Below are 27,329 nucleotides of genomic sequence, written 5' to 3'. Positions count from 1 at the left end.
GTGTTTCCCAAGTATTAAAGGCTCTAGCTAGCATTAGCAAGCAACTGCAATGTGACAATTTTTCCTGCAGGTGGCGGTGGTGTGCAGGGAAAAAAGCCACACTGTTGGACCAAGGTTCCCCAGGATAGAGAAGAATGGAGGCTGGCTTGGTACATTCCACTCAAGTCAGCAAACACATATTGAGCCCTTCCAGTCTCCAGGCACTGCCTTAGGTGTGGGGTGGATCCAGTAGGAGTGAGCCTGGGTCTCCAGTTTGGGGAACTCACAGTCTTAGGGAAGAATATGTCCTTGTCTATTAGGCAGGATTATTCGGGCTGCCCTTGGAAAACTTAAAAATCAAGCCCACAGCCAGTTTTTCTCTGTCTACAGGCCTCATTGTAGGGACAAAGAAATCCCTAAGGCAAGCCTGCCCACATTTCCAGGGAGTACCTGCTGGTACAAGACCTGGAACGAGAGTGCGTGTTTGCATGTGCTTGGCTGTTCTCATGGGCGTTCATCTCCCCACTGACTCTACAATCAATCAGCCCTTTGTATTTGTGGGTACTACAGCCTTGTGTTCACTCAACTATGGATTGAGAATATTTGGGGAAAAAAAATCCACAAAAAAATTTGCACACGGCAATGCACTGTTGAATCCGCATGAATGTGTAGGCATTGTATTAGGTATTATAAGTATTCTAGAGATGATGTAACATATATGGGAGGATGTGCATAGGTTATATGCAAATACTATGCCGCTTTATATAAGAGACTTGAGCATCCTTGGATTTGGGTATGAGGAGGAGGTCCTGAAACCGATCTCCCACAGATACGGAGGGATGACCGTATATACAATTTCGCCACTTCTGCAATTATAATCTATCAAGGGCACAGAAGAAGACAAACAACATGCCCTAGAGCCACAGACCCAAAAGGAAAAAGAAACGGTTGTTTTTTCACCTTCTACTCTGGAGCAGACATTCTATTTTGTAAGCATTATTTCATTTAACATTTATGACTACCCCAAGGTGACAGAAGCAGCTGTTATTCTCACTTGACAGATGAGGAAACTGAAATTCAAAGTTCACAATGTCACCTAAGATCCACAGCTACTAACTGTCCAGGGCAGGACCTGAAGTCTGACCCCAGCAGATAGATGCCTTCTGTACGGTTTGATGAGGCAATAGCAGGCCTGGGACGTTTGCTTATACTGCCCCCATGACACTTAAAGGCAGTGCTTTTTTTTTTTTTTTTTTTTTTTTGAGACAGAGTTTCGCTCTTGTTGCCCAGGCTGGAGTGCAATGGCACGATCTCAGCTCACTGCAACCTCTGCCTCCCGGGTTCAAGCGATTCTCCTGCCTCAGCCTCCCAAGTAGCTGGGATTACAGGCATGCACCACCACGCCTGGCTAATTTTGTATCTTTAGTACAGACAGGGTTTCTCCATGTTGGTCAGGCTGGTCTCAAACTCCCAATCTCAGGTGATCCGCCCATCTCAGCCTCCCAAAGTGCTGGGATTTCAGGCGTGAGCCACTGCGCCCTGCCTATGCAATCCTTTTCAAACATTAATCAAGTGCTTACAAATCACCTATGGATCTTGTAAAAATGAAATTCTGATTTGGGTGGGGCAGGAGGCTCTGCATTTGTAATGAGCTCCCAGGTGACATCAAAAGATGCTGATTGGGGGACCATACTTAGAGTAGCAAGGCTTCAATTTGCAGAGGTCCCTAAACTTTTAAAATAGTCTCGGCAACTCTAGGCCAAAAGATATTCCTAGTCTACTTTTTAAGTTGTTAGGTCCAAACAACTAAAGTCTTTATGTTCTAACAACTTGGCAGCCATATGAAAAACTTATTCATATATAAAGAAGAAATTTTTTTTTTGTTAGATTACCACAATTACTTACTAATGGGACATATGTGCCCCGGGGCCTCACAGCTTCTCAAGCCTTGAAATGAGATGGGACAACACCGCCCTTATTTCCTGTTCCATTTTGATTTTTTTCGATAATTGCTCTTGGGCACGAAACAGTTTTAAGACACAGCTTGATATGACATCATCAAAAGGAATTTTGTGCATGTTGAAATGGGAAGCTAACTGGAACTACTAGTTCACATGGAGTCTGACAAATATCCCTCAGAAATCCCTGCTGTATTTCCCTTAGAAATTTAAAATATCCTGTGGTGTCCCAGGGCTCCTTGGTGCAGGGGCTTTCATGTACTCTCACTTATATTAACCAACAGCAGTGCAGAGAAGTGGACCGACCTTCGGACGAGGAGCCAAGAGACTCTTTTGCTAGAATTCTGTGTGGCTTTTGCAGGTTGCCAACCTCTGGGGCCCCTTTTCTGATGAAAGAGGGGGTCCCTAGAGCCGCTTTAACCTTTAGGACCATTCAGATATAAAATATGTGATTCTAATATTCCATACACACATCTCAGCTCCCCTGTGAGATTCGGCTCTTCCAGGGCAGGGGCTGTGTGTTACTCGGCATCACACCATATGGTGCCTTCCTCATACTAGGTGCTCAGTAAAGAGCTGTGGAACAAATGCCTTCTGAAAACATCTGAATCAAGTTTTGGTGGTGGGGGAGGGGTAGTTTTATTACTTCTTTAAGATCCAAAACGTTTTTATGCATGAAAAAAACATTTTTTTTTTCTTTGAAACAGAGTCTCACTCTGTTGCCCAGACTAGATTGCAGTGGCATGATCTCGGCTCACTGCAACCTCCGCCTCCCAGGTTCAAGCGATCTTCTTGCCTCAGCCTTCCAAGTAGCTGGGATTACAGGCACCTGCCACCATGCCTGGCTAATGTTTTTGTATTGTTTTTTTTAGTAAAGACAGGGTTTCGCCCTGTTGGCCAGGCTGGTGTTGAACTCCTGACCTCAGGTTGACCCACCCTCCTCAGCCTCCCAGAGTGCTGGGATTACAGGCATAAGCCACTGTGCCCGGCTGAAAGAAGCATTTTTAATGGCCAGTGTTTTAGTAATAACTTTAAAAAGAGATGAAGGCATGTAATGGAATATGTATGTATGGGTATGTAGTGTCACTGCATTCCAGGCAGCAGGAATATAAATGGCAATGTGTGAGGATTCAGATGCAAAAGCCTGGATTCTGATGACAGGATAACTGAGAACTTGGGCAAGTCACCTGATTCTCTGCACGTCAGCCTCTTTATCTGCTTAATGGGAGCCATAGTGGCTGTTCTCTGCCTATGAGATAAAAAGGAGCATCAGAAAAACACTGAATGTGACACTGCTTTGTGAGTTAGGAATCCCAATTACCACCACCTCACCACCCTGGTCTTCTCACCATCCCCTCTACAAGTTGACTGTGCAGTATGCTCAGCAATGACATTGGCCTCCCAAAGCCATAATCAAAGATTAGAGATCCCTGCCCAATGCCACCACCTCAATCATGGGCTGCAGATGTTACCCAGGTGATTGGAAAGGAGGTATTAGGTGACGGCAAGGAGGTGCTCAGTCTCTATCCATTTGAGAGGTAACAACCTAGGCACCATGAGTCCATTTAGCTCATAAATATGTATGTGCCCTTTAGGGGAAAACCTTTAACCCTGATCCAGGGAACAAAAGAAAACAGACATTGGAAGAATGCTTACTATTTTTCTTTCATTGGAACAACCTTATGGAATAGCTTTCTGTTAGGAATGGAAATTCTAAGCTCACAGCCTGACATTTTCCCCTAAAATGATAGCACCACCTTCCAATCCCGCCTTAATGTACAGATGAATCACTTTTTTCATTCACCTAATTCGTCAGTCAGTGCTATCTTTTGAAGAATTAGATCCAAGAACAACTGTCAAGAAATCCCCGAGGTCCCCCTTGGGTTACAGTTTACCATTATTGATTTTCCTAACATTAACGTTTAAATGTAAAGCAGACCAAACACACATTGTGGCAATAAAGAGCTCTAAGTGTCTTGGTGTATTAGGGTTCTTCAGAGAAGCAGACCAGTCACACACACACACACACACACACACACACACACACACACAGAAAGAGAGGAGAGAGAGAGAGAGAGAGAGAGAGAAAGATTTAAAGGAATTGGCCTATGTGATTGTAGAATCTGGCTAGTCTGAAATCCAAAGGGTAGGCCAGGAATGCTGGAAACGCAGCCAAAGTTTCTATGCTGCAGTCCTGAGGTCAAATTTCTTCTTCAGGAAACCTGAGTCTTCGCTCTTAAGACCTACAACTAATTGGATGAGGCCCACCCACATTGTGCTTTACTCAGAGTCTACAGATTTTAGTATCACTCACTTCTAAAAAAAAATCTTCACGGCAACACCTAGACTTGTCCAACAACTGGGCACTGTATTCTAACCAAAGTGACCCATACAATGACTGGACATTGATGTCCAGGTGGTGTCCAATAATGACTGAAGCCCTCAAAAATAGCCTAAAATGAGTTATTTACCATAATTCAGCTGGTACCACCACAAGAAGAGAACAAATGAATGGCAGAAAAGATTGGAAGAAGGAAGAGCTTTCCCAGGGAATGTCTCAGGAAAATGAAGTACTAAAGCCCCTCCTCCCGCACCTCGCATCTGGGCTGTGCGGGGCCGCACAACCAGCGGGAATATCTGAGTGGGTGTGGGAGCATCTGCGTGCAGGCGTCCTCTGGGAAGCAATCCATCTGGGTTGATACACCCTCCTCATCAGTATTTCCTCTTCCAATGGGGCGAGTCCTGCTGTGTAACATCCCACTTTATCAGGGTCAGAACTGGAGGAGGTGCTGGAGCACTAGGAAAGGTAAACCATGAAGAAGTAGTCACTCAAGGACTCTGGGAAAGAAATATCTTCTCTCCTCAACCCTGTCCTCTCCCTCTGCCAGAATATGGGCCACATTGGCCTGATGGCAAGAGGTTAGCCTGGGGGAAGTTTGGCACCAGACCCGGGTGCTAGTGAAAAGGAACTTCTGGAAATATTCTGCCTGCTGATTGAAAACTGCCAATTCTGGCCAGGCGCAGTGGCTCACGCCTGTCATCTCAGTACTTTGGGAGGCCGAGGAGGGTGGATCACGAGGTCAGGAGTTCGAGACCAGCCTGACCAACATGGTGAAATTCCATCTCTACTAAAAATACAAAAATTAGCCAGGCTAGGATTACGTGCCTGTAATCCCAGCTACTCAGGAGGCTGAGGCAGGAGAATCATTTGAACCGGGGAGGCGGAGGTTGCAGTGAGCTGAGATCACACCACTGCACTCCAGCCTGGGTGACAGAGCGAGACTCTCTCTCTCTCTCAAAAAAAGTGCCAATTCCCTGCCTTTCACCCCAATGTTGTACTTAATGATATTAGGAGGTGGTTCCTAGCCAGTGATTGGCTAGGGCTCCTGAAGAGCTAAATGAACGGGCCAGTTGATCCTCAGCCCCGCTTTGGCACCTACATGGGTCCTGCGGGTTCCTGTGAGCTTGGTGAGGTGTGCTTCCTATTTTCCCTGCCCGCCTCCCTCAGGGCTTGATCCCAACATACCACCCCCACCTCCAGCTTCTGTGAGCTTCTGCAACAGAAGTCTCACGGCATCATTCCTTCTCATGATACATTCAAAGCCTCTTCTTGATGGGGCGAGGAAGGTCACTTCCCCCTGCACGTAGCTTGGGAACCAGCCCCCCTCTCCATGATTTGCCTATCTGTAATTTTCTAGTTTGATTCTCCCTCTCTTCTTGTGTCTTCTGATCCAGTAGTTAGATTTTTCTGACTTATTGGGATATTTTAGGTCCATTTTTTGTTGCTTCCTTTGTCTGCAGTGTGCTTTCCTCTTTTGTTCATCCTTCAAACCCTTTTTTCAGACTTGTCATCTTATCTTTACATTTCTTCCATCCACTCACTTCCTTCCAAGCAGAAGAAACCCGACTATCTCATGTGTGACTTCTGTGTCTCCGATGCATAGCCATGGTTGCATTTATTACAGAGGCTTGTGCTTATTTATTGACATGACTATCTTCCCTGGTCATCAAGGACAGAAACGACTTAACCTCTATATCTGCAGTACCTAATAAAGTACTTGGCACAGAGTAGGATTCACTTTCCAACCAGAAAAATAAAAAGGCATTTAGTAAATGTTTATTTAACTAAGTTAACCTGGAGGCCCGCTTTTCTTTCCCATACTGCACAGGGGCAATTCTCAGATGGATGGAATCAGATCAGACTGAGACAAACACCCTGGTTAGTTTCCAGTGGGGAGGTTGGAGAGGCTGAGATGTAGTGGAAGGGTGGCTGGGATGACACTGCAGAGCACGAGTGGCCCTGAGGTGACCGTGGAAGTCTGGTGCAGGAATGAGGAGACGGCAGAGGGAAGAGAGCAGAAACTGAACCTGAGAACTGAGATGGAGGTCAGCATTCCTGAAATATGTCTTTTGAGCTGAAAGGCTGACATCTGGGTATGTGAGTGTGTGTGTCTGTGCTGTGTAGGTTTGTGCAACACAGTATCTATTGGTGAACTACCTAATTAGTGTAAACACGTTCGCAGCTACCAAGAGGAATATGATGGGAAAGGACGGTAAACCAAGACTGAATTAACGTCTAGGGGAACCAGATGCTTTAAATGCATGATCTCACTTACTCGTCAGATCAACCAGGTGAGGAAGGTGCATCAAATCATTGCATAGATGGAGACATGGATGCTAAGAGAGGTGGAGTAACTTGCCACAGAAGACATAGCTAGTGAGTGACGGGGCTGATACTTGTACCCCATGAGTCTCATTCCAAAGTTCCCTGTTATACCACGTATCCTTCCTGGAAGTATATTTGGCCCCTCAAATTATGTCTTCATGCTTTGTCTACAGAAGCCTCCTGAGAATAGTTTAAAATGTTTTGCTTCCCCAAGTGGACTCAATCAGAAAAACTTGCCCCAAGTAGTTACAGATCCTGGGTTAAAGGGAGACGATCTCTCAAGATTCAACACTAACCCCAAACCCACTTCATTACCTGACCCTGATTCCTTACTGGACTAAGCTTACAATTTGGGCCTGGTGTGCAGTCAACATTCTCAGTGTGAATCAGGTAGGTTGTAGCCCTGCCTTTCTCCAATACACTTGATGTGAGTGGCTCTTCCTTGAGAGAAACAGGTGAGTCACCTACTAGGTACTTTAGATTCAGAGTCAGCAGGTAATGCTGAAGTTAAATTTACTGCTATTGTTAAATTTAAAAGGGTAAAATGCAATGCAACCGGGAAAATAGGTTTTACACAATGCAAGACGTTTTGCTTTTTTCCTCTCACTGGGTCCTCAGTAAGTGCCCCCTCTTCAGGCTTGTGTTGTATTAACAGTTGAGTTTTTGTAAGATTTGTGACTACTTCCAGAGCAGAGCCTTCGATAAAGAGCAAATGGAATTCATGTAAGCTAAGCTAACCTCACACAAGGCTCATCACTGTGGTTCTCTGAGCAGGGTATTTCCCAGAAAGGCCCAAGTGGAAGAACAAAGAAACAAAACTTTTACTGAAAATCTTTTATTGTTTATTTTGTGCTTTTTAAAATGCCAGGCCTGGTGCTAAAAACTTACGCATTTGTTTTTACATTTGGTCCTCATAATAACCTAACACAGCCTGTATTTATCATTTATATTTTTCTGATGGGGAGGCAAGGCTCCAAAGAGGTAAAGACACCTGCCTAAGGTCCAATATCATCTGCACTATGGAGCCAGAAATTGAACCAGGTCTACCTGATTACAAGGCAAGAAGTCTGGGCTCTAGACTGGAAAGATTTAGCCCCATTGGGTGCAGAATATATTCTTTCACTTCCACCCCATTTTGTGCTTACTCAGCCTTAGCTCTAAAATGTTCTCTTTCTTCTTTCCATACTCTCTTTCTTTGCTAAATTACTAAAGCAAAGCTCAAATGTCACCTCTGTGAGTTCCTCTAAGACCTCCCTGGCAGGACTTAACTCTACCTCCTGCTTTTGGGGTTCCAGGCTGACATATATTTAACTCTAGGCAGAGTAGGCTGTCAATATTTGCATGACAGCCTCCTCCAGGATGGTGTGAACTCAGGGAAGGCTGGAATCATGTCTTATTTTATCTCTATATCCTCAGTACTCGGAAAACAATCCACAAATACCTGAGGAATGAGGGAATAAACACATGAATGAATATAAGTTCTAGAACTTAGGAATAGAAAACTGGCTATAAAGACTATGAAATAGCTTCCAAAACAACATGGGCAAAAACAGAGGGGGATAAAACAAATGTTGCGTTTCTCTTATTTTGGGTATTTGGTTGGCCGGGAATGACTCTTATTAGCCAATGGAAGAAACAGGTTCATGTCTCCCTGGGACTGATTGGTTGTACCTTATGGGCCTGGTTGTCTTTACCCATTATAGAAATGCTGGCTTGTTTTCTTTCCCAGAGGACAAATGGCAGCTCTAGGCTCCCTTGGGCCCACAGGTTCTAGGATTAGTACCTACAGGACCTATGCACCCAAAGCACTTAGGAAAGATCCTTGTCCGCAGTGGCCTGAGAGACTTGAGTGCAAGATGGTTTCAGAGAACCTCAGCATGGCTGAGAACTGCTCACAGGCTTTACCCCATGTTGGGTCCCTATAATCTCCGTGACTATAAATCAACCTTAAGTGGATATCACATAAAACTTTTATTTATTTATTTTGAGAAGGAGTCTTGCTCTGTCACCCAAGCTGGAGTGGAGTGGTGAGATCTCAGCTCACTACAACCTCTGCTTCCCAGGTTCAAGCGATTCTCCTGCCTCAGCCTCCCGAGTAGTGAGGAATATAGGTGCATGCCACCACGCCCGGCTAATTTTTTTGTATTTTTAGTAAAGACGAGGTTTCACTATGTTATCCAGGCTGGTCTTGAACTCCTGACCTCAAGTGATCCTCCTGCCTGGGCCTCCCAAACTGCTGTGATTACAGGCATGAGCCACCGTGCCCAGCTGAAACTCTTAATTTATTGATTTATATGCACACATCTCCCATTGTAGTCTAAAAAAATTAAAGAAAGCTGTGTTTAGAGTCAGGAAATCTTTGTCTTGAACCTGATATTAGATAGTTATTGATTTTGGACTAGTCATTTTCCATCTGTTTCTCAGTTTCCTCCTCTATAAAATGAAGAGAGAGACAATATGCATCAAAAAATGTCCAACTATTTGTCTTGGGAATTCTATTAATTTTACCTGAGGAAATCACCAGAAATATTTATGTAAGAAGGTGCATGTCACAGTGGTATTTACAAAATGGAGAACCTGAAGGATAACTGAAGGTCTATCATTAGAGTCAAATGAACTATGGGCCATTCATTGAATGGAACATAATGCAACTATTAAAAAGGAGAATGAAGATGCATGTGCCATAGCTCAGTTGAATGTTTATAATCTTGTTTCGATGCCCTCCAGCAAAAGGCCACCAGAAACACACTTGTAGTTGAACAAGCTAAGCTTATTACTCATTGCAGCAAGGGAGAATGGGCACCACAGAGAAATGTGGGGCGTCTCAGTAAGGTGTTAGAAAGGACTTACAGAATTTGGGCTTGCGATGAATTATTTGGAAAGGGCTTTGAGGACTATGGCTTTGTTCTGAATTGGATGCTGCCAGAAAATAAGGGGAATTCTAAGACTGAGCATCTTTTTTTAAAAAATTATTTTTTCTTTTTTGAGACAGAGTTTTGCTCTTGTTGCCCAGGCTGGAGGGCAATGGCATGATCTTGGCTCACTGCAACCTCCACCTCCCGGGTTCAAGTGATTCTCCTGCCTCAGGCCTCCCGAATAGCTGGGATTACAGGCACCTGCCACCACACCCAGCTAATTTTCTGTATTTTTAGTAGAGATGGGATTTCATCCTGTTGGCCTGTTTGGTCTCGAACTCTTGACCTCAGGTGATCCACCTGCCTCAGCCTCCCAAAATGCAGGGATTACAGGCATGAGCCACTGTGCCTGGCCGCATCTTAATAAATCTTACCTAGGAGGGAAGACTAGACTGAAGCTAAAGCTGTAATTGATAGAGAAACAACAGTCACTCATATTGGCCAAGATGAGGGATACTTTCTTTGGTTATTTGGTGGTTTGGAGAATGTTTGTGTTTTGTCTGTGATCAGACATGACTACGAATGGTCTTATTTCTGTTTAGGTCCATATCATGGACACAGAGTGGCCTTGTCTGACGGTTGTGTTCTGTGAAATTGTTCCTGTTCGGCAGGAGAATGCCAAGGCCTGCTTGTGAATGCCTGGCCAGCCCCCGATATAAGAGGCTGCTGTTTTCTTTCTCAATTGTTAATTTTAAAAGCCATAATACACAATTAAATATACAAAAGTACAATATTAAGAGTATTATTTTGCTAGGTGCAGTGGCTCCCACCTATAATCCCAGCACTTTGGGAGGCCAATGTATGATGGTCACTTGAGTTCAAGACAAGCTTGGGCAACATACCAAGACCCCATCTCTACAAAATTAAAAAAAAAATAATCATGTTGGTGCACACCTGCAGTCCCAACTTCTTGGGAGATTAAAGTGGGAGAAATGCTTGGGTCCAAGAGTTTGAGGCTACAGTCAGCTATGATCATTCCAGTGGACGCCTGCCAAGGCAATGGAGTGAGACCCTATTTCTATAAAAGACAAAGAAACAAAAAGAGTATTATTTTTAACTCTGTAAAAGTCACGTGAAAACAAATGCACCAAAATGTATACCATCATCAAATTCATGAAGTAGAAATAAGCATAATTTGTTCTACCTTTGTTTTTCTTCCTATTTTTTGGGATTTTTCTCTCTCTCTTTTTTAAAACAGACTTTGCTTCTGTAAGAAAAAGTAACCTGTAAAGGGTAGTTAGATGTAACTCTAAATCCAGTAAGAACAAACAAACCAAAAAATAGAAGGCATTAAACTTGATTATCTCCCATCCTTTTTAAAAAACTTTAATTTTGAGATAATTGTGGATACATAAGCAGCTGTAAGAAGTAATATGAGAAAATCCCATATACCCTTCACCCAGTTTCCCCCAGTGGTAACATCTTGCATAGCTATAGTACCTTATCACACTAGGAACCTGGCACTGATAACAATCCAATCCCTTTTTACTTCAACATTCAAAGATTGTTGATGAGCGTTCCCTCACTCCTGATGGACAGTCCTTAGAACCAAATGGACAAAGTGATCTGCTAGCATTTCATAATTTGGTAGACAAACATCACCATCCCAGGGTCTATGTTTGGGGTGAGCTCAGGAAGTTCTCAGTTGTAGCTCTCCTTTTGGTAAGAAATGCCCCATTTAGCTGCCACAAGTTTTTCGTGCCAAAAAAGTTGGTTGGGTCTCATCCTTTTGATGGTCTTTTACCAGAAATTGCAATAAATCATGTTGTGAGGACTCATTTTTAGGGCCAAGGCCACTGTTCTTTGCCTGTATTGTGGCTGATGAAAGCAGCAATGTACAGCGAGCTCCCTTCATACCTACCAGTACCTCCCGATGGCCATCAGGATCATCTTTGTGCAGGCCACAGAGACCCCTGTGGTCCTGGAGAGATGGATGCTGTGCAACACAAGTGGGAGATGCGGGTGGCAAGGTGGCGGGCGTTGCTGTGCAACACAAGTGGGAGATGAGGGTGGCAAGGCTTACACTTTTCCCAGACAAGTCTGTGCTAGGTCCAAAGGAATGAAGGGAACCCTTAAATGTTTACCATATGCCCTGTGTTTTATATATAGTAGCCCATGGCATAGGATTTTTAAATGGTATTTTCCTGTCTCTGTATGGGCTGAGGCTCCACAAAGAAAGCAAAAACAATACTTGGCACATACCCTTGCATTTCAGAGTGCTAATTCACCGATATAAGACTTTCAGAAAGGGCGGTCCCAAAACAGTTTTGCAACCCTTAGCACATAGCCCACCTTATATGTCTATCAAAGAGTAAAGTCCAGAGGCCAAGAGGAAAAGTATTTTGGAGAAAGCTGTTGGGAAAAGAAAAAGGTTTTGAAGAGGATATTGTGCTCTCTGGATGTGGCAGATATTTAGAGCTGCTATTTCCTGTCATAAGACACTTTAGCAGGTTTCTCAGTCTTTCCTACTAGAAACTTCTAGTTATAATTTCTATGAAGAATCAGAGCCTGGGCTGTGGGGCACTGGGCTAAGGAAAGAATGAGCAAGAATCGGGAAAGAACGATCAATGCCCTTCCCCCATAAGGTTGACAGCAGGTGGGAGATGCTTTGGATTGGCTGTCAGATCAGAATTTCGGATGATATTGGATAAATATTTTAATGCCTGAAAGTCAGTCTTAATGACCACATTGAGACTTTTCTTGTAAGTAGAAGTGCTTGGAGAGCCATAGCATCTTTCCAAGTTGTCATCAAGAGGTGAGGGGACATAGATAGGGCAAAAGGTTGTGCAAGGTGATGGGTAGGAAGACACTAAAATTTCAGGAGAGCAGAAAATGGCAGTCAGACAAGGCTGGCACTTCCATGCCCCTAAGCATGGGCACCTCCTTCCATTTTGCACCATAGACACCTCACTTGCCTTACCTTAATCAGCCCTGCATTCAGCCACAAAGACACCAAAGAACAAAGGATGGTTGCCAGGATAACAGCACTGAGGCAGAATGTATTTGAAAGCAGAGGTAGGGCAGATATAAAGTTGTTTCTATCTGTACCATTGAGTTCAGACATAAAAAATAAATAGATCGCAAGCTAGCGTGGGGTTTTAGCTTCTTTTCCTGACCCTGACCCTGAGATGATATAGAAGTAAGAAGGAGGTGGAAGAATCTAATAAAATGATGCAAAGGCAGTAAGAAATGCTCAGAGAGACTGAGGGTGGTAGGAGCTTGCTTCATATGTGGATTTGCGTGTATGTATTTGGGGTCAGGAGCGGAGAGGAGCAGCCAGAGAGGCCAGGATGCTGTAGACGAGAATTAACTAAAGAAAAGTGTCTTAATTTTTGTGTTCCTTTTTCTCCCAGCCCTATTATCCGATATGAATAATTTCTTACTTTATAACCATTCTGTAGCAGAATAAAAGCAGCATCCACTGGCATGGTGGGGAAGTGTGAAGGCTCAGGGCTGGCTGGAGTGGGGCCCAGAGGACAACAGGTGTGGAAGGACCTGACTGCCCTGACTCCGCCTCCTCTCCCAGGTGTGTCTGTCCATCCTGAGAGCAGCTTATTACAAACAGGATAGGGGGAACCACTGCTGGCAATAAAGGGATTTTCACAGGCTCTGAGTGACTTGGGGAGGTCCAGCACATGGAACTTAGTGCCTCTGAGTTGACACTAGAGTGCCAGGCAGGCTCCACCAACTCCCTGAAACATCAGGAGGGGGCCCATCCTGACTTAGGCCAAAGTTGTTCCCTAGGCACAAATTCTCAGCTGTGTTAGCTCTTGCACCCCAGGGAATATGAACTCATATATGGGAAAAGTGGAAGGTACCTGAGGAGGACAAACCAACCAACCAAGAGGTGTCAGCCTGCAAAACTTAACACAGATGAAGTACATCTAATGGACCTGGCAGAATACAATTTTAAAAGAATCATCCTATGCTTATTTTTATTATCATAAGCATCATAGAAAGGAAATTGAGGATGTTGGTGGCATGAGGCAGGAATGAGCAGTTATTACAAGGATTGGGTGAGAAAAATAGAATAGCCGATATGAAGAATTCCACAGATGAGTTGAAGGGCAGAATGAGTAAAGGCAAAGAATAAATGAGTTAAGTAAAAGATTAGGTGGAGAAATTCTCCCAGAAATCCTTTCCAGAAGACACAAGAAAAGGATGAAGATATGAGAAAACATATGACACACTCAGGAGAGAAAAATTGTCAGATTCTCTGTGATAGGAGCCCTAGAAAAACTGAAAACGAACCGGAGGGATAAACAGTAAAGACTGAGAACTTTCCTAATTTAAAGGACCCTCCACCTCATCTCATACCATCCCCCTGCTTCCTGCACTTCAATCATGCTGGCTTACTCTGAGTTCCTCTAAGAAGCCTTGATCCTTCCTAGGGGGTTAACACCTGCCCTTCCCACCACCTGAAACAGCTCTCCCCTCCCACCATCCTGCTTCTTCACCTGGTCAGCTCCCGTGCATTCTTCAGATCTCAGGTGGAACATCATTCCTTGGAGGCACATCTTCCTAACAGCTCCATCCACCCTCAGATAGGTCAGGCTCCCTTGTTATAAGCTCTCATAGCCCCAGTGTAGCCGGTATAAGCGTGTATGAATACATAATTGAATGCTTTCCTGCTTGACAGCTGTCCAAAAGTAAACTGTGAGCTCTGCAGGTAAGGTCCTTGTCTACATTTTTACCACTTTGTCTGTTTTGTGTCTAGCCCGGTGTTCAATAAGTATTTGTTGAATAAATGTTGCTATTACATTTTATATCAGGAGAACATAGAACTTTCAGTTAAAGACCATAAAAGCAGTCAGGTTGACAAGACCTTAGTTTCAGAACTAATGTGTTTGAGCATGAAGTGGGAGCAAGGTGCCTGCAATAGCAACTAAAGATGGGGGGCCTGGAGCTTGCAGCAGGGGTGGAGAGAATGGGTGGGTAGCTGAGCTCACCAGGGGTGAGATGGAAGCACATTGGGAGGAGATGAGAAATGGAAGGGAAAAAGTAAGAGAAGGGAGTCGAACATGGAGCTGGTCCACTGGAGAAAGCCCTTATCAGAAGAGAGACACGATGCCTTCTGAGGGGTTCTGGTGCAAATATGACCAGAGTTTGAGCCATAAGAGTTATACTTAATCTCTGTTTAAGTCTTGAGCATTTACTGTTCTGAGACATTATCTCCTTCCCGCTCTCTGGGAGTGGGATTGTTGTGAAGATAAAATGAGAGTCCCTTGGTGAAAGCACCTGGTACAGGGTAGATATTCAGGGAATATTATTTTCCTTCCAGCCCCTTTTGGTTCAGCCTTCTTTGTGCAACCACAAAAGTGGCTGGACATTTAGCCTGGCTCTTTCAAGGCCGAAACCATCTCAGCAGGTGGTTGTACATGGGTTGAACTTCCTGATGACAGCGTGTCCAAGTATTGCTATTACTCCTATCAAATTCCATTATGTTGATTAGCATTTAACATGAAGTTCCTAAACCCTACTGTCTCTGATACATGAGGATGCTAAGGTATCTTGCAACTTCAAATCTCTGGTTTCTATATACTCAGACTGACTGCCTGAATGGTTGATTCTTTGTCCATCCACAACCTCCCAAATTAGTGTCTTAATGTTCCAAATCTGTGCTGCCCAATGCACTAGCCAGTACCCACATGTGGCTAGTTAAATTAATTAAATAAATTAAACCTTTTGTTCCTTGGTCTCACTAGCCACATTTCAAGTGCTCAAGTAGTTAGTGTGGTAGTTAGTGTCTACCGTATTGGACAACACAGACATAGAACATTTCTGTCATTTTAGGGAATTCTATTATCAGTGCTGCTCCAAATAATTGAATGTCATTTGCAAACTTAAGTACCAAGATAACAGGAGCTCTGTTGTTGAGGGTCGATCATTTCTGAATGGTGAACATAATCTCTGCTCTAGAATTGTCTTCCTGCTGACCTCTTCCTTTTCCCCTTTCAATAAGGGCTGAGCTTCAGATACAAGGGACCCTGGAATGTTCTCCCTTTTGCCAAGCATTATGTAGTTAACATTGATTGGAGAGAACATTTTGGGCTGAGATGTACACACATACAGTCATACACACATACAATCATGCCACTGAGGATTTGGTGATGGGGCCTATGTTTTTAAACCTCTTGTGGCAAATCAAAAATACTCTTTTTTTTCTCTGAAATTATATCTGCAGCCAAGAAGAACTTTATTTCAGAGGTAGTGTTTGGTAAAACAAGGCACTGATTCTTCGTAACTCCATGGCATCTGAGGCAAGGCGTTAAGGTACTAAAAAGTATCAATATTTGTACTCCTGGCAAATGTACATTGCTCCTTCACCAAATACCCAAATGGAGAAAAAAATAAAAGCATCCTCTGTTTTGGGTCGTTAGAGCAAAGCTCTAGGAGGGGATTTATAACTACACAGTTACAAATTATGAATGTGCATTTGTTCAAGAACGACACCCTGTTGATTTGCTATTGAGTTTTTTTATTGCTGGCTTTTTGCATTGCTCTATAGGAGACCGGCTGCAGATTTGGCTGCTGCTCCGAGTGAGGAGTCGCCAGGGACATTGTTCCTATTCAGAAATGCACAGGTTATATCAAAGACAGAGACTGCAAACTTGAATATTAAAACCCATACATTACCCACACAATGAAAACCCTCATCCCACTCGACACAGGAGGCTTGGGGCTGAGTGTGAGCCGAGACGCTTACGATGTAGGCAGTGGAAAGGAAGCTCGGAGCTGCCTACTTACCTAGTGCGGTGCTTTCTGACCCTGCTCTGAAGGGCCCTAGGGCTTTCCTTAAAGGCCATTAGATGAAGGCAGTGGTTGAGGGGGGCGGTAAGGTGGGTGCAGACTTGGGGCTACCTCCCCTATTCCAATTTTGCTCCTCTGCTTTTATGTGTTCTACACATTAGACTTCTAAGTATGATTTCCTTTGAACAAAGAATCCCCCGAACATTTGACAATAGAAACAAGATGCTTTCCTGTGGGATAGAAGAGCCTAGGGTAGAGCAGCATTGGCCATGGTGCTGGTTTCTTTCGGAGTAGAAGCTTTAGGCAATGAATATTGACTGGTATGCCCAAACACTTTATCTGCCCAATGGGCTTATTTAAATTAATGTGTGGAATTTATTTTTATTCCAGCTACTGTCTGTCGGACAAAATGTAGAGCCACACGGCCATGCATTGTGAGGGGATGGGGAGAGAATCGTGTGGCTGGGGAGAGCATGGAGGGATTATGTCAAGGAAAGATCTTTGTGTCCTGGAACTTGTGAGAACATTGCACCAATAAATTATAATAGCATTGACCAGGGTAATGAGAGTTGTACTCAGCTGCTCAGTGTTGAAGGACAATGTAGACTGCGCTGCAAAAACAGTGGAAAAAATCCTTTTTTGAATTTCCTGAAAGAGCAAAGGAAACAGGTGTCGACTTGCTCAGGATTATAGCAGCCCCTTTCCCCTCACAGGACAGGCAGCTGTCTGTCTCTTGGGCCCAGCTAGGGGCAGATTTTCCTGGAAGTTAATGAAGCTGAAGTCTCAGGACTTAAGGAGTCCTCACTTGCGAGGTCCATCTCGAGTACTAGGGATGGCTGGGAGCCATAGAGTGTTCAGGGAGGAGAGAAATCCAGACTACCTTCAGGAAGCATTCTTGTCAAAACATTTCTGGTAGGTTGTTAAAGAAATATTGGAAGGGATCTCAACAATCAAGATTGCACAACCTGGATGTAACACTGGAGACAACCCCTGCCTCTATCCTACCTCCTATTTTTTCCATCTTCAGATACTTCTTTCAAACGTCCTGGCTGTCTCTCAGCCTGCCTTTGCCTGCATCAGTGCTGAAGTTTGGCAGTCCCATGCTGGTAACTGAGGGTCTGCTTGGTATTAAGATCCTGGTTCCAGAATGCGGGAGGAGACAACCTTGACTCTACTTACTCTGTAGGGTGTTTCAGACACTTCCCCCTGAGGTGATCCCAGGACCTATGATGAGCACAGGAAAAACTCTGGGTGCCTAGCAGCAACTAGGGCTGCAGAGGGTCATGCATGATAATAATTCACCCATGTCCAGCTGCCAGGTGTGTGCCCTGAGTTCCCACCTTTTGGATCCCAGTTCCTATGGGAAGGTGGTTGGTACACAGGGATTCCCCCTCTTCATTTCACAGTGTTTGCCTGCAACAGGGACATATGAATGGGGGCCCCATGTACCCAGCCCCTAGCACTCTGGTGCTGATCCTCATATCCCCAAAGAGAAACCAACAGCAGCCTGGAGACTCTGACCTCCTTTCCCTTCAGATGTAGTTGAGCCATTACCCACAAACTCCAGGAAGACAGTGATGGGAGCCTTCCTAGTTTTTCGCTTAACTGGGAGTCACAAAATAAATTCTTATGTCCAGAGAGGGCCAGGTTTTGTATGCACTGTGGTTTCCATTCTTGTCTTCAGACCTGTGAGTAGCAGAGGAGAGCCAAGTGTTCTCAATCTGCTATCCATGCATCCTGAGGTTCTCTGTCTCTCCCATCAATCTCCTGGTGGGCCCATTTTCCAAGCCTTCCTCCTAGTCTCAATCTGGGCTATCCCTCTGCCTGTTGCCAGAGGTTCCAGAAAAAGATGCAGCCTGTGGAGCTGGATGTTCTGTGGGGAAGGACTCCTTTGGTCCCACCATGCCCATGACCGTGCAGTCCACCTGGTGCTCTGGGACCAAGATCCCATACAGCGAGAGTATGCTTTCAGTCCAGGGCTGTATTAATATTCTCCAGAAGCCAAGTCCTGGAACCTCAGGGGGTCACATAGGTAAGAAGGCCATGCTACCTGCTATTTCACCTACTCTCATATCCTTGTATTAAATCATCATTTTTGAAAGCAATTTGGTTGTGACATTTCTTCTCTTTGCTTCTCCATTTGCTCTGTCCACTGTAGATACCAGCCAGTTTTGAAGACTCTGACGTCCATTTCAGGTCCTAGACTACTGGCCCAGGGCGGAGATCACCTTCTCTCCTTCCGCATTAAGAGGATTTAAAATAGTAGAAATAGACTCCTAAAGACCCCTAGATCCTTTAAGGGCCTGTCTCTGTAGCAGAGAAGTATTCATTACTATGAATAAAAGCAAAGCCTTAGGCATATCTAGCTCCAGAACTGGTATAGCTAATGCATTGAGAAACTGCTTAATTTTTGGTCTTTTTGTTACTAATATTTATTTATTTTCTCTCTTGTTTTTCTACCTTGTCCTCTATCCTGATTGGTTAGCTTCCTAGCTTCCAACTTGGGGCCTCATTCTCTGGATTCTAATCAATATTTCTTCTTACTTTCTGGATTCTCTGTCCACTGATGAGATGCAATCTTCCCCTACCTTCCCTTCTGCCCCCCACCCAAGGGCAAACATTCACACACTCTGGCTTGGCTCCCAAGGCTAAAGGCAGGCAACCTTTGCTTTGCATGGTATTTTGGGACTGTTAAATAGGATAGTTCAAGCTGAAACTGTGCAAAGTGACCTTAATAATCCATTGGAAAAATTACCATTGTTCTGTGATCTTAAAAATTTTTATGAAAATATTAAACATTCACTAACTTTTTAAATAAATGTATAAAGAAATTCAAAATAGTAAAAATTATGTTTAGTACATTGTAACTTGTAATTTAAAATTTTAGAGGCATTGAGAATTGAAGCGTTTTATTTCTTTGCAAAAACTAATCAAGAGTAACTTGAAGATCATTGACCTTATTCTTGCCATATAACTTACAATACAGAGCAAGTGCCTTTCCTGTGTCTTGGCAAATTGTCAGGTTTCCAAGTTTGGATCAGCTTCCAATATTTTATGCTTTGCATGAATATCTTTAAGAGCTCTTTTATGTGAAATTTTGGTTGGTGTCACTTCCTCTCGACAAATTCATTTTTTTCAGTCTCATTTATCTTGGTAGGTTGGTCTTCATTAAGTTCCTCTGGCTCTGCAGCGAGGGTCTCTCCTATGGTGGCAGTGTCAACATGCCCACAGGTGGCCATGTCTTCTACTTCAGTTCCATTACCTTCTACTTCTGTTTCACTTTCAGCATTATCACTTTTTGTTTCTTTCCTGTGCTTTCCTTTTTGTGGCCAATCCCTTCTTTCAATTATTTATAAACTGCCATATGGGTTTAACACTAGGAGACAAGAAAGCAATATAACTACTTGGTTTGCTGTCTGTGCAGGAACTAAATAACAGATGCATAGTGACCACTCACCCTCAGACTCTGGAAAAAGTGACATGTGGTCAATGATCATGGTGCACATCTATTATTGCACAATTATTTATGGACTGAAGAGCTATCAGTAAAATTCATATTTTATGTAATTACTCACAGTTAATATATGATCAGTATGTCAGTATTAGATACTATAGTATCTGAAATGTGAACCATATTATTGTGGGGCTGGTGTTATTTAACTAAATCATGGTAATAGCTGACCCTCTCTCTCTGTCTGCATATTTGTGCGTATTAGAACTGTGCAATTTGAGAACTCTTAGTACTCTCTACCTGGAGAGCTCATAGTGGGCAGGATCTGGCCCCATAGGTAATAACTTGGGCAACTGAATGAAAATAAGGCTGTGGAAGGTGATGGGTAGGAAGATACTAAAATTTTAGGAGAGAGGAAGATGTGAGTCAGACAAGGCTAGCACTTATATGCCCCTGAACATGAGCACCTCCTTCCACTTTGCACCACAGACACCTCACTTGCCTCACCTTAATCAGCCCTGGATCCAGCCACAAAGACACCAAAGAACAAAGGATGGTTGCCAGGATAACAGCAATGAGGCACGCAGTTGGTCCTTAGCTGTCCAGCAAAACCATCAAAAGATCAGGGATCTTTGTAACAGGAGGTCCCAGCAAAACTCATGGCAAATACAAATTCTTCTAAGACCTATGCACAAGTAGGCATGGGCTATGCACAAGTAGGCACAGGGTCCTTAATGCCACACTACCAGCAGACTCTCTTAGAAGTCCCATGGAACAGTAGGGATGATTTAGGTACTGATGAGTCTCATACCTGTTTACCTCAGCTTGTTAAGGTATTTAGTGCACAAGGGGACATTTATTCTCAGAACTCTAAAATGCACAGGACTATGGGTTATAGCCAATGGGATGGAAGAAAACTCTGTAGGCCCAAGGTCAAGAAGAATGAAAGTTACATCTACTAGTTCAAGGTTGCCCAGCATAAGCTGTGAGCATCTGGGCTATAATGTCAACACATGGAGAAGACAGACTCAAAATACAGAGAGGGTTATTCTATGATTAGAAAAGAAATTGGACAAAAATGCCTTTACAGGCTGGGTGCCGTGGCTCACACCTGTAATCCCAGCACTTTGGGAGACCAAGGCAGGCAGATCACTTGAGGTCAAGAGTTTGAGACCAGCCTGGCCAATATGGCAAAACCCCATCTCTACTAAAAATACAAAAGTTAGCTGGGCGTGGTGCTGGGCACATGTAATCCCAGCTACTCAGGAGGCTGAGGCAGGAGAATCGCTTGAATCTGGGAGGCAGAGGTTGCAGTGAGCTGAGATTGTGCTACTGCACTCTGCTCTGGGTGACAGAGAAAGACTTTTCCTCAAAAAAAAAAAAAAAAAAAAGGCCTTTACATATAATTAATGAGGAACCTAATTGCTATTGCAATAATAACAATAATAATACATATTGTTAATAATAAATAGTTCCACAAATGATTACAATTGTTGGAATATTTTTACATGATGAACCCAACAATTTGTTTTTCTTTTGTCATTAGGTTAGTTCTCAAATATCAGCTATGATTGGCTTTTTTCCCTCATGCTACATAACCAATTGGGTGAGAACATAGGGTGATAATCCAGCATCTTATAAAGCAGATGCCTTAGATGCCAAAGGACAGCACCCCCTGCCCCATACCTCTTATAGTGAAGCTCCCCAACTTCAGCATCTGTGAGGTCCTCATCTTGGCTAGTGATATGGTTTGGCTGTGTCCCCATCCAAATCTCATCTTGAATTCCAACGTGTTGTGGGAGGGACCTGGTGGGAGGTAATTGAATCATGGGGACAGGTCTTTCCCATGCTGTTCTTGTGATCATGAATAAGTCTCATGAGATCTGACAGTTTTATAAAGAGGAGTTCCCCTGCAGAAATTCTCTTTGCCTGTGGCCGTCCAATGTAAGACATGGCTTGCTCCTCTTTGCCTTCTGCCATGATTGCCAGGCCTCCCCAGCCATGTGAAACTGCAAGTCCATTAAACTTCTTTTTCTTCCCAGTCTTGGGTATGTCTTTATCAGTAGCATGAAAACAGACTAATACAGTAAGTTGGTACTAGTAGAGTGGGGCACTGACGAAAAGACACCCGAAAGTGTGGAAGTGACTTTGGAACTGGGTAACAGGTAGGGGTTGGAACAGTTTGGATGGCTCAGAAGAAGACAGGAAAATGTGGGAAAGTTTGGAACTTCCTAGAGACTTTTGAATGACTTTGAACAAAATGACGATAATTATATAGACAATGAAATCCAGTCCAAGGTGGTCTGAGATGGAGATGAGGAACTAGTTGGGAACTGGAGGAAAGGTGACTCTTGTTATGTTTTAGCAAAGAGACTGGTGGCATTTTACCCCTGCCCTAGAGATTTGTGGAACTTTGAACTTGAGAGAGATTATTTACAATATCTGGCAGAAGAAATTTCTAAGCAGCAAAGCATTCAAGGGGTGACTTGGGTGCTGTTAAAAGCATTCAGTTTTAAAAGGGAAATGCATAAAAGTTTGGAAATTTTGCAGCCTGACAATAGAAAATCCTATTTTCTTAGAAGAAATTCAAGCCAGCTGCAGAAATTTACACAAGTAATGAGGAGCCAAATGTTAACTACCAAAACAATGGGGAAAATGTCTCTAGGGCATGTCAGAGACCTTTGCAGCACCCGTCATCTCACAGGTTTGGAGACGTAGGAAGGAAAAATGGTTTTGTGGGAAAGACCCAGGGTCCCTCTGCTGTGTGCAGTCTAGGGACTTGGTGCTCTGCATGACTAAAAAGGGCCAAGACACAGCTCAGGCTGTGGCTTCAGAGAGTGCAAGCCCCAAGCCTTGGCAGCTTCCACATGGTGTTGAGCCTGCGAGTGCACAGAAGTCAAGAATTGGGGTTTGGGAACTGCCACCTAGATTTGAGAGGATACATGGAAATGCCTGGATGCCCAGGCAGAAGTTTGTGCAGGGGTGGAGTCCTCATGGAGAACCCCTGCTAGGGTGGTGCACAAGGGAAATGTGGGGTTGGAGCCCCAACACAGTGCCCCTACTGGGGTACCACCTAGTAGAGCTGTGGGAAGAGGGCCACTGTCCTCCAGACCCCAGAATGGTAGATCCACTGACAGCTTGCACCATCCACCTGGAAAAGCTGCAGACACTCGACGCCAGACTGTGAAAGCAGCCAGGGGGTCTATACCCTGCAAAGCCACAGGGCAGAGCTGCCCAAGGCCATGGGAGCCCACCTCTTGCATCAGCGTGACCTGGATGTGAGACACGGAGTCAAAGGAGATTATTTTGGAGCTTTAAGATTTGACTGCCCTGCTGGTTTTGGGACTTGCATGGGCCCTGGAGCACCTTTGTTTTGGCCAATTTCTCCCATTTGGAATGGCTGTATTTACCCAATACCTGTATCCCCATTGTATCCAGGAAGTACCTAGCTTGCTTTTGATTTTACAGGCTCATAGGCAGAAGGGACTTGCCTTGTCCCAGATGAGACTTTGGACTGTCGACTTTTGAGTTAATGCAGAAATGAGCTAAGACTTTGGGGTACTGTTGAAAAGACATGATTGGTTTTGAAATGTGAGGACATGAGATTTGGGAGGGGTTGGGGCAGAATGATATGGTTTGGCTGTGTCCCCCCCAAATCTCATCTTGAATTCCCACATGTTGTGGGAGGGACCTGGTGGGAGGTAATTGAATCTCGGGGACAGGTCTTTCCCTTGCTGCTCTCGTGATAGTGAATAAGTCTCATGAGATCTGATGGTTTTAAAAAGAGGAGTTCCCCTGCACAAACTCTCTCTCTTTGCCTGCTGCCACCCATGTAAAATGTGACTTTCTCCTCCTTGCTTTACACCATGATTGTGAGGCCTCCCCAGCCATGTGGAACTGTAAGTCCATTAAACCTCTTTTTCTTCCCAGTCTTGGGTATGTCTTCATTAGCAGCATGAAAAGGGACTAACACAGCTGGCCATGGCATTCTGAAGCCATGACACCAGATCCCTCAGGTGGGCAAGCAGCTGACCCCTGCTCTCTCTGCCTCTACTGACTCCTGAGAGTAGGAGGATTTGATGGACAGGGAACTGTTTTTAGGGAGATGGGCTGCATATTGGGAGGACTCCCTGGTGCCACAGAGGAGACAATGGGTCTAGGAAGCAGACCACCTTCCTGTGGCTGACATTTGTGTTCGGCTCCATAGCGACTATCTAGTCTATTATCAGAGTAAGTAACCTTGTGTTCCTGCAATTAGGCAAATGGTAAGGCAAACTTAGGCTGTTAGGCTTGGCTTCTTACAAAGTCTTTTTATTCATTCATTCATTCATTCATTCACTCACCCACTCACTGTAGATTTTTTGATCATCTACATCATGGTAAACCCTATGCCAGGTACAAAGGACAAGTGGTACAAAACCAGTTGATATCCCTGTGTTTATGGACCTTACACAACAGTGAGGAGACAAACACTAACCAGTTATACAAATGGATGATCACAAGAAGAGGTAGGAACTATGGAGAAAAAGATTAGCATGGCTTGTGATCAGGTTTCTCCTGATCTAATTAAGAAGGCAAGAAAGAGTTTCTCCTCGAGAAAGTGGCACTTTGCTGAGCTTTAGAGGATGAGCAGATCTTCACTGTGTGGTGAGGGGCAAAGAGTAGGGGATGGGTAGGAGGGAAGGGAGAGGAGGGTCCCCAGCCATGGCAGAGGCCAATGTCACTGGAATCCAAAGCAGGGTGGGGGGAAGCAGGGCCCAGGCTTGAGATCTCTACCTTTATTCTAAGCAAGGAGAAGATCTTCAGGAGGGCTCCCACTTGCTCATATTTGTTTGAAAAGGGTCACTTTAATTGCAGTGTAGAGAATGGATAATATGGAGGATGGAGTGGGGCGGGGGAAGACAAAAATAACCTTATCACCTCCTTAAAACGTAGGATTGAGAATAATGATTAAATTTTGAGTACTGGAAAGTTGAACATATTTATTAATGTACTTACTCATTCAAAAATTGAGAGAGAGGGTGGAGAAAACCATCAGAAAGCACTTGTATAATTTACTCTTTCTGGATCATGGAATGATCTCCTTCTTTAACCTCCTGTGTTTTTGGACCCTATTTTCAGAATAGTTTCACACTATATAAACAGCACTAGGCTAAGAGTTCAGAGACCTGAGTTTCTTCCTGGCTTCCTCTCCATCTCAGCTTCCCTGGGTACTTAGTTTTTTCATGATTGAATTTGAGGATCAAATGAGATGAAATGGGAAAAAGACTGAGCAAATGCAGGGGCTCAGAGCACAGTCTTCCTTTTCTGAAAGGCATTATTTAAGTAGTACCTTTAAATAAAATACATATGATTTGATTGATGGATATTAAAGTATATACTGTTTTTCTGAAACCCTAACATAATTATAAGAACACGAGGATATGTATTATACTCTTTGTTCCACGCTCAAAATACATATTTGACATCAGATGGAAGAGCCACGTTTTCCAGGATAAGCAAAATTGTCTTCTATTTTCTGTTGTTCCTTCTCAGGAAGTCTTCTGCAATTTCCCTGGAGGAGTCTCATCTTGCTGGAAGGACCTGCTACTGAAGGTGAGGATACACCTATCCTTTTCTTCTTCAGGAAGGTAAGCTGATAGCTTGGAGTGTCCAAGGTAGAGCTCATTTCAAATAACACATTGTTTTCCCCATAAATACATTTACTTGTGGAGAGTGTTCTGCCCTGATTTTTGGGTCAAGAATGAAGGCCATTATAATGTTCTGAATTCTGCAGACATAATATATTATAGCAAGTTCAAAGGCAATTGCCTGTCCAGGAAAACTGGCAGAGTATATTCTCAGTTCATGCATCTTCTGCGCATTCACTCCCTGCCTTGGGGAGATTTTTGAGTAACACTTTCACACTTACAAATTACGAGTGGCAAGGGAGCCTCATTTACACAGGATGACAGAGATTCTACAAAATCCATCATGTAACCAGCCTCTTATTCTCAGCTAGCAAAAATAATTGCTTTGCTAACTTATTTTCACAACCACATGGGATCTCAGTCTATCCTTGTTTTAAGAAAACAACCTGGACAGCACAGGGAAAATTCACTTAATTGCATTTAAAAGGAAACACTGCTTGAGTCCTTTATGGTTCTTCCCCAATCCTTCCACACCAGCCTCTGCCTTTTCAAGTGATAATTAGGCATTAGAAATTGGCTGTGTGATCTCAGCCAACTGCTTTTAAAGGGTGTTAGGATTTAAAGAAAGGCTTTGTGTGAAGCTTTTGAAAGAGCGCTAAGTCTTGCACATCTAGGGCCTCCTCATTTCAGGTAGCCTGGGTTCCTGGTAGATGCCTTCAGAATGAACAAATGGCCAACTGCTTTGCCAGTTCCATTAAAGAAACCTCTTTTAGTTTGAGCCTTCTTTCTGAATGGGCTACCCTGTAATGCTTTTAATTTCTTTTCTTTTGTTTCTTTTTTTCCTGAGATAGAGACTCACTCTGTAGCCCAGGCTGGAATTCAGTGGCACAATCACAGCTCACTGCAGCCTCAACCTCCTGGGCTCATGAAATCCTCCTACTTCAGCCTCCTGAGTAGTTGATACCACAGTGCACAGCACCATGTCCAGCTTATTTTTAATTTTTTTGTGGAGACAGAGTCTCCCTGTGTTGCCCAGGCTGATCTGGAGCTCCTGGGTTCAAGTGATGCTCCCCCTCGACTTTCCAAAGTGTTGGAATTACAGGCATGAGCCACTGCACCTGGCTCCCTTAATTTCTTAATATAACTATTATTCATTTGGAGGGAAGTTGTTCACAATGCTCTGAGAACTATTTTAATTGAAATATAATGCTAATCATGAAATTTCTGCTTTACCTGGCCAGAAAAAGTCCTCAGGGGACAAAGGAAGTGAGGGAGGTTTGGCTTCCACCCAGGTCACCCAGTGATATCCAGGGTTGGTTATGTTTTGTCTAGCTTTGCCTCTCACCATTCTGTATATGCTCTTTTAAGATTGGGACTCTATTACAAAGTCCGGTCTTTCAGTTAAGGCCATATAACTGATGGGATCCCCCTACTTGAAGTCTTTCAGATGCTGTGAGTTGAGTCTCATAATTGCAGCCCATTCAATACTCAGGCAATGGGGATTTGGCAATAGAAAAAACACCGTGCAAACTCTGAAGGTGTCTTTAAATTATCCTATGTTACAGTTGGATTGAGCGTTTTAGCTTACGAAGCTCTTTGCCATCCATTATCTTACTTAATTCTCAAATTATGAACAAGGCAAAGTAAGAATTATTATCCTCATTTTCAAGATAAAGAACCAGACTCAGAGAGTTCCAGGGGCTTGCTTGGCATCACATAGTTGAAGCTAGACCCAAGGCTTTTATTTCCACAACAGCTGGTCTACTTTCTTCCTTAACCCAGGAAGTCAGTAACGATGAAGGTTTTCAGAGTAGCCTCAGAAGTTATCGAGCATCTCTGCAGACATGGCTACAGGTGTACTCTGTGTTCATACAGCAAATCTGATAGGATGAAGTGAGACTGTGTTTTCTGAGTAAAGATCCCTTTGTAAACATTGCTGCTGGTGGTTATACTATCCTCTTATCCATAGACCTGTAATTG

The 27,329-nt window shown here is 43.8% G+C and overlaps 1 protein-coding gene across 1 annotated transcript in view; it reads left to right on the top strand.

Moving 5' to 3' along the window:
• The window catches only part of PDE1C (phosphodiesterase 1C), a 593,630-nt gene extending 568,281 nt beyond the window's left edge, over positions 1-25,349 (top strand). Inside the window, exon 20 of the transcript XR_001719169.4 lies at positions 25,255-25,349. The gene's annotated coding sequence lies outside the window, so the exon portion shown is untranslated. The remainder of the gene's footprint in view (positions 1-25,254) is intronic.
• Positions 25,350-27,329: the final 1,980 nt, after the last annotated feature.

Source organism: Pan troglodytes, chromosome 6, assembly GCF_028858775.2.
Source record: "Pan troglodytes isolate AG18354 chromosome 6, NHGRI_mPanTro3-v2.0_pri, whole genome shotgun sequence".
Classification (NCBI taxonomy): Eukaryota; Metazoa; Chordata; class Mammalia; order Primates; family Hominidae; genus Pan; species Pan troglodytes.
Note: the sequence above shows the minus strand (reverse complement) of the source record. Positions and strands in the feature narration are given on the sequence as shown.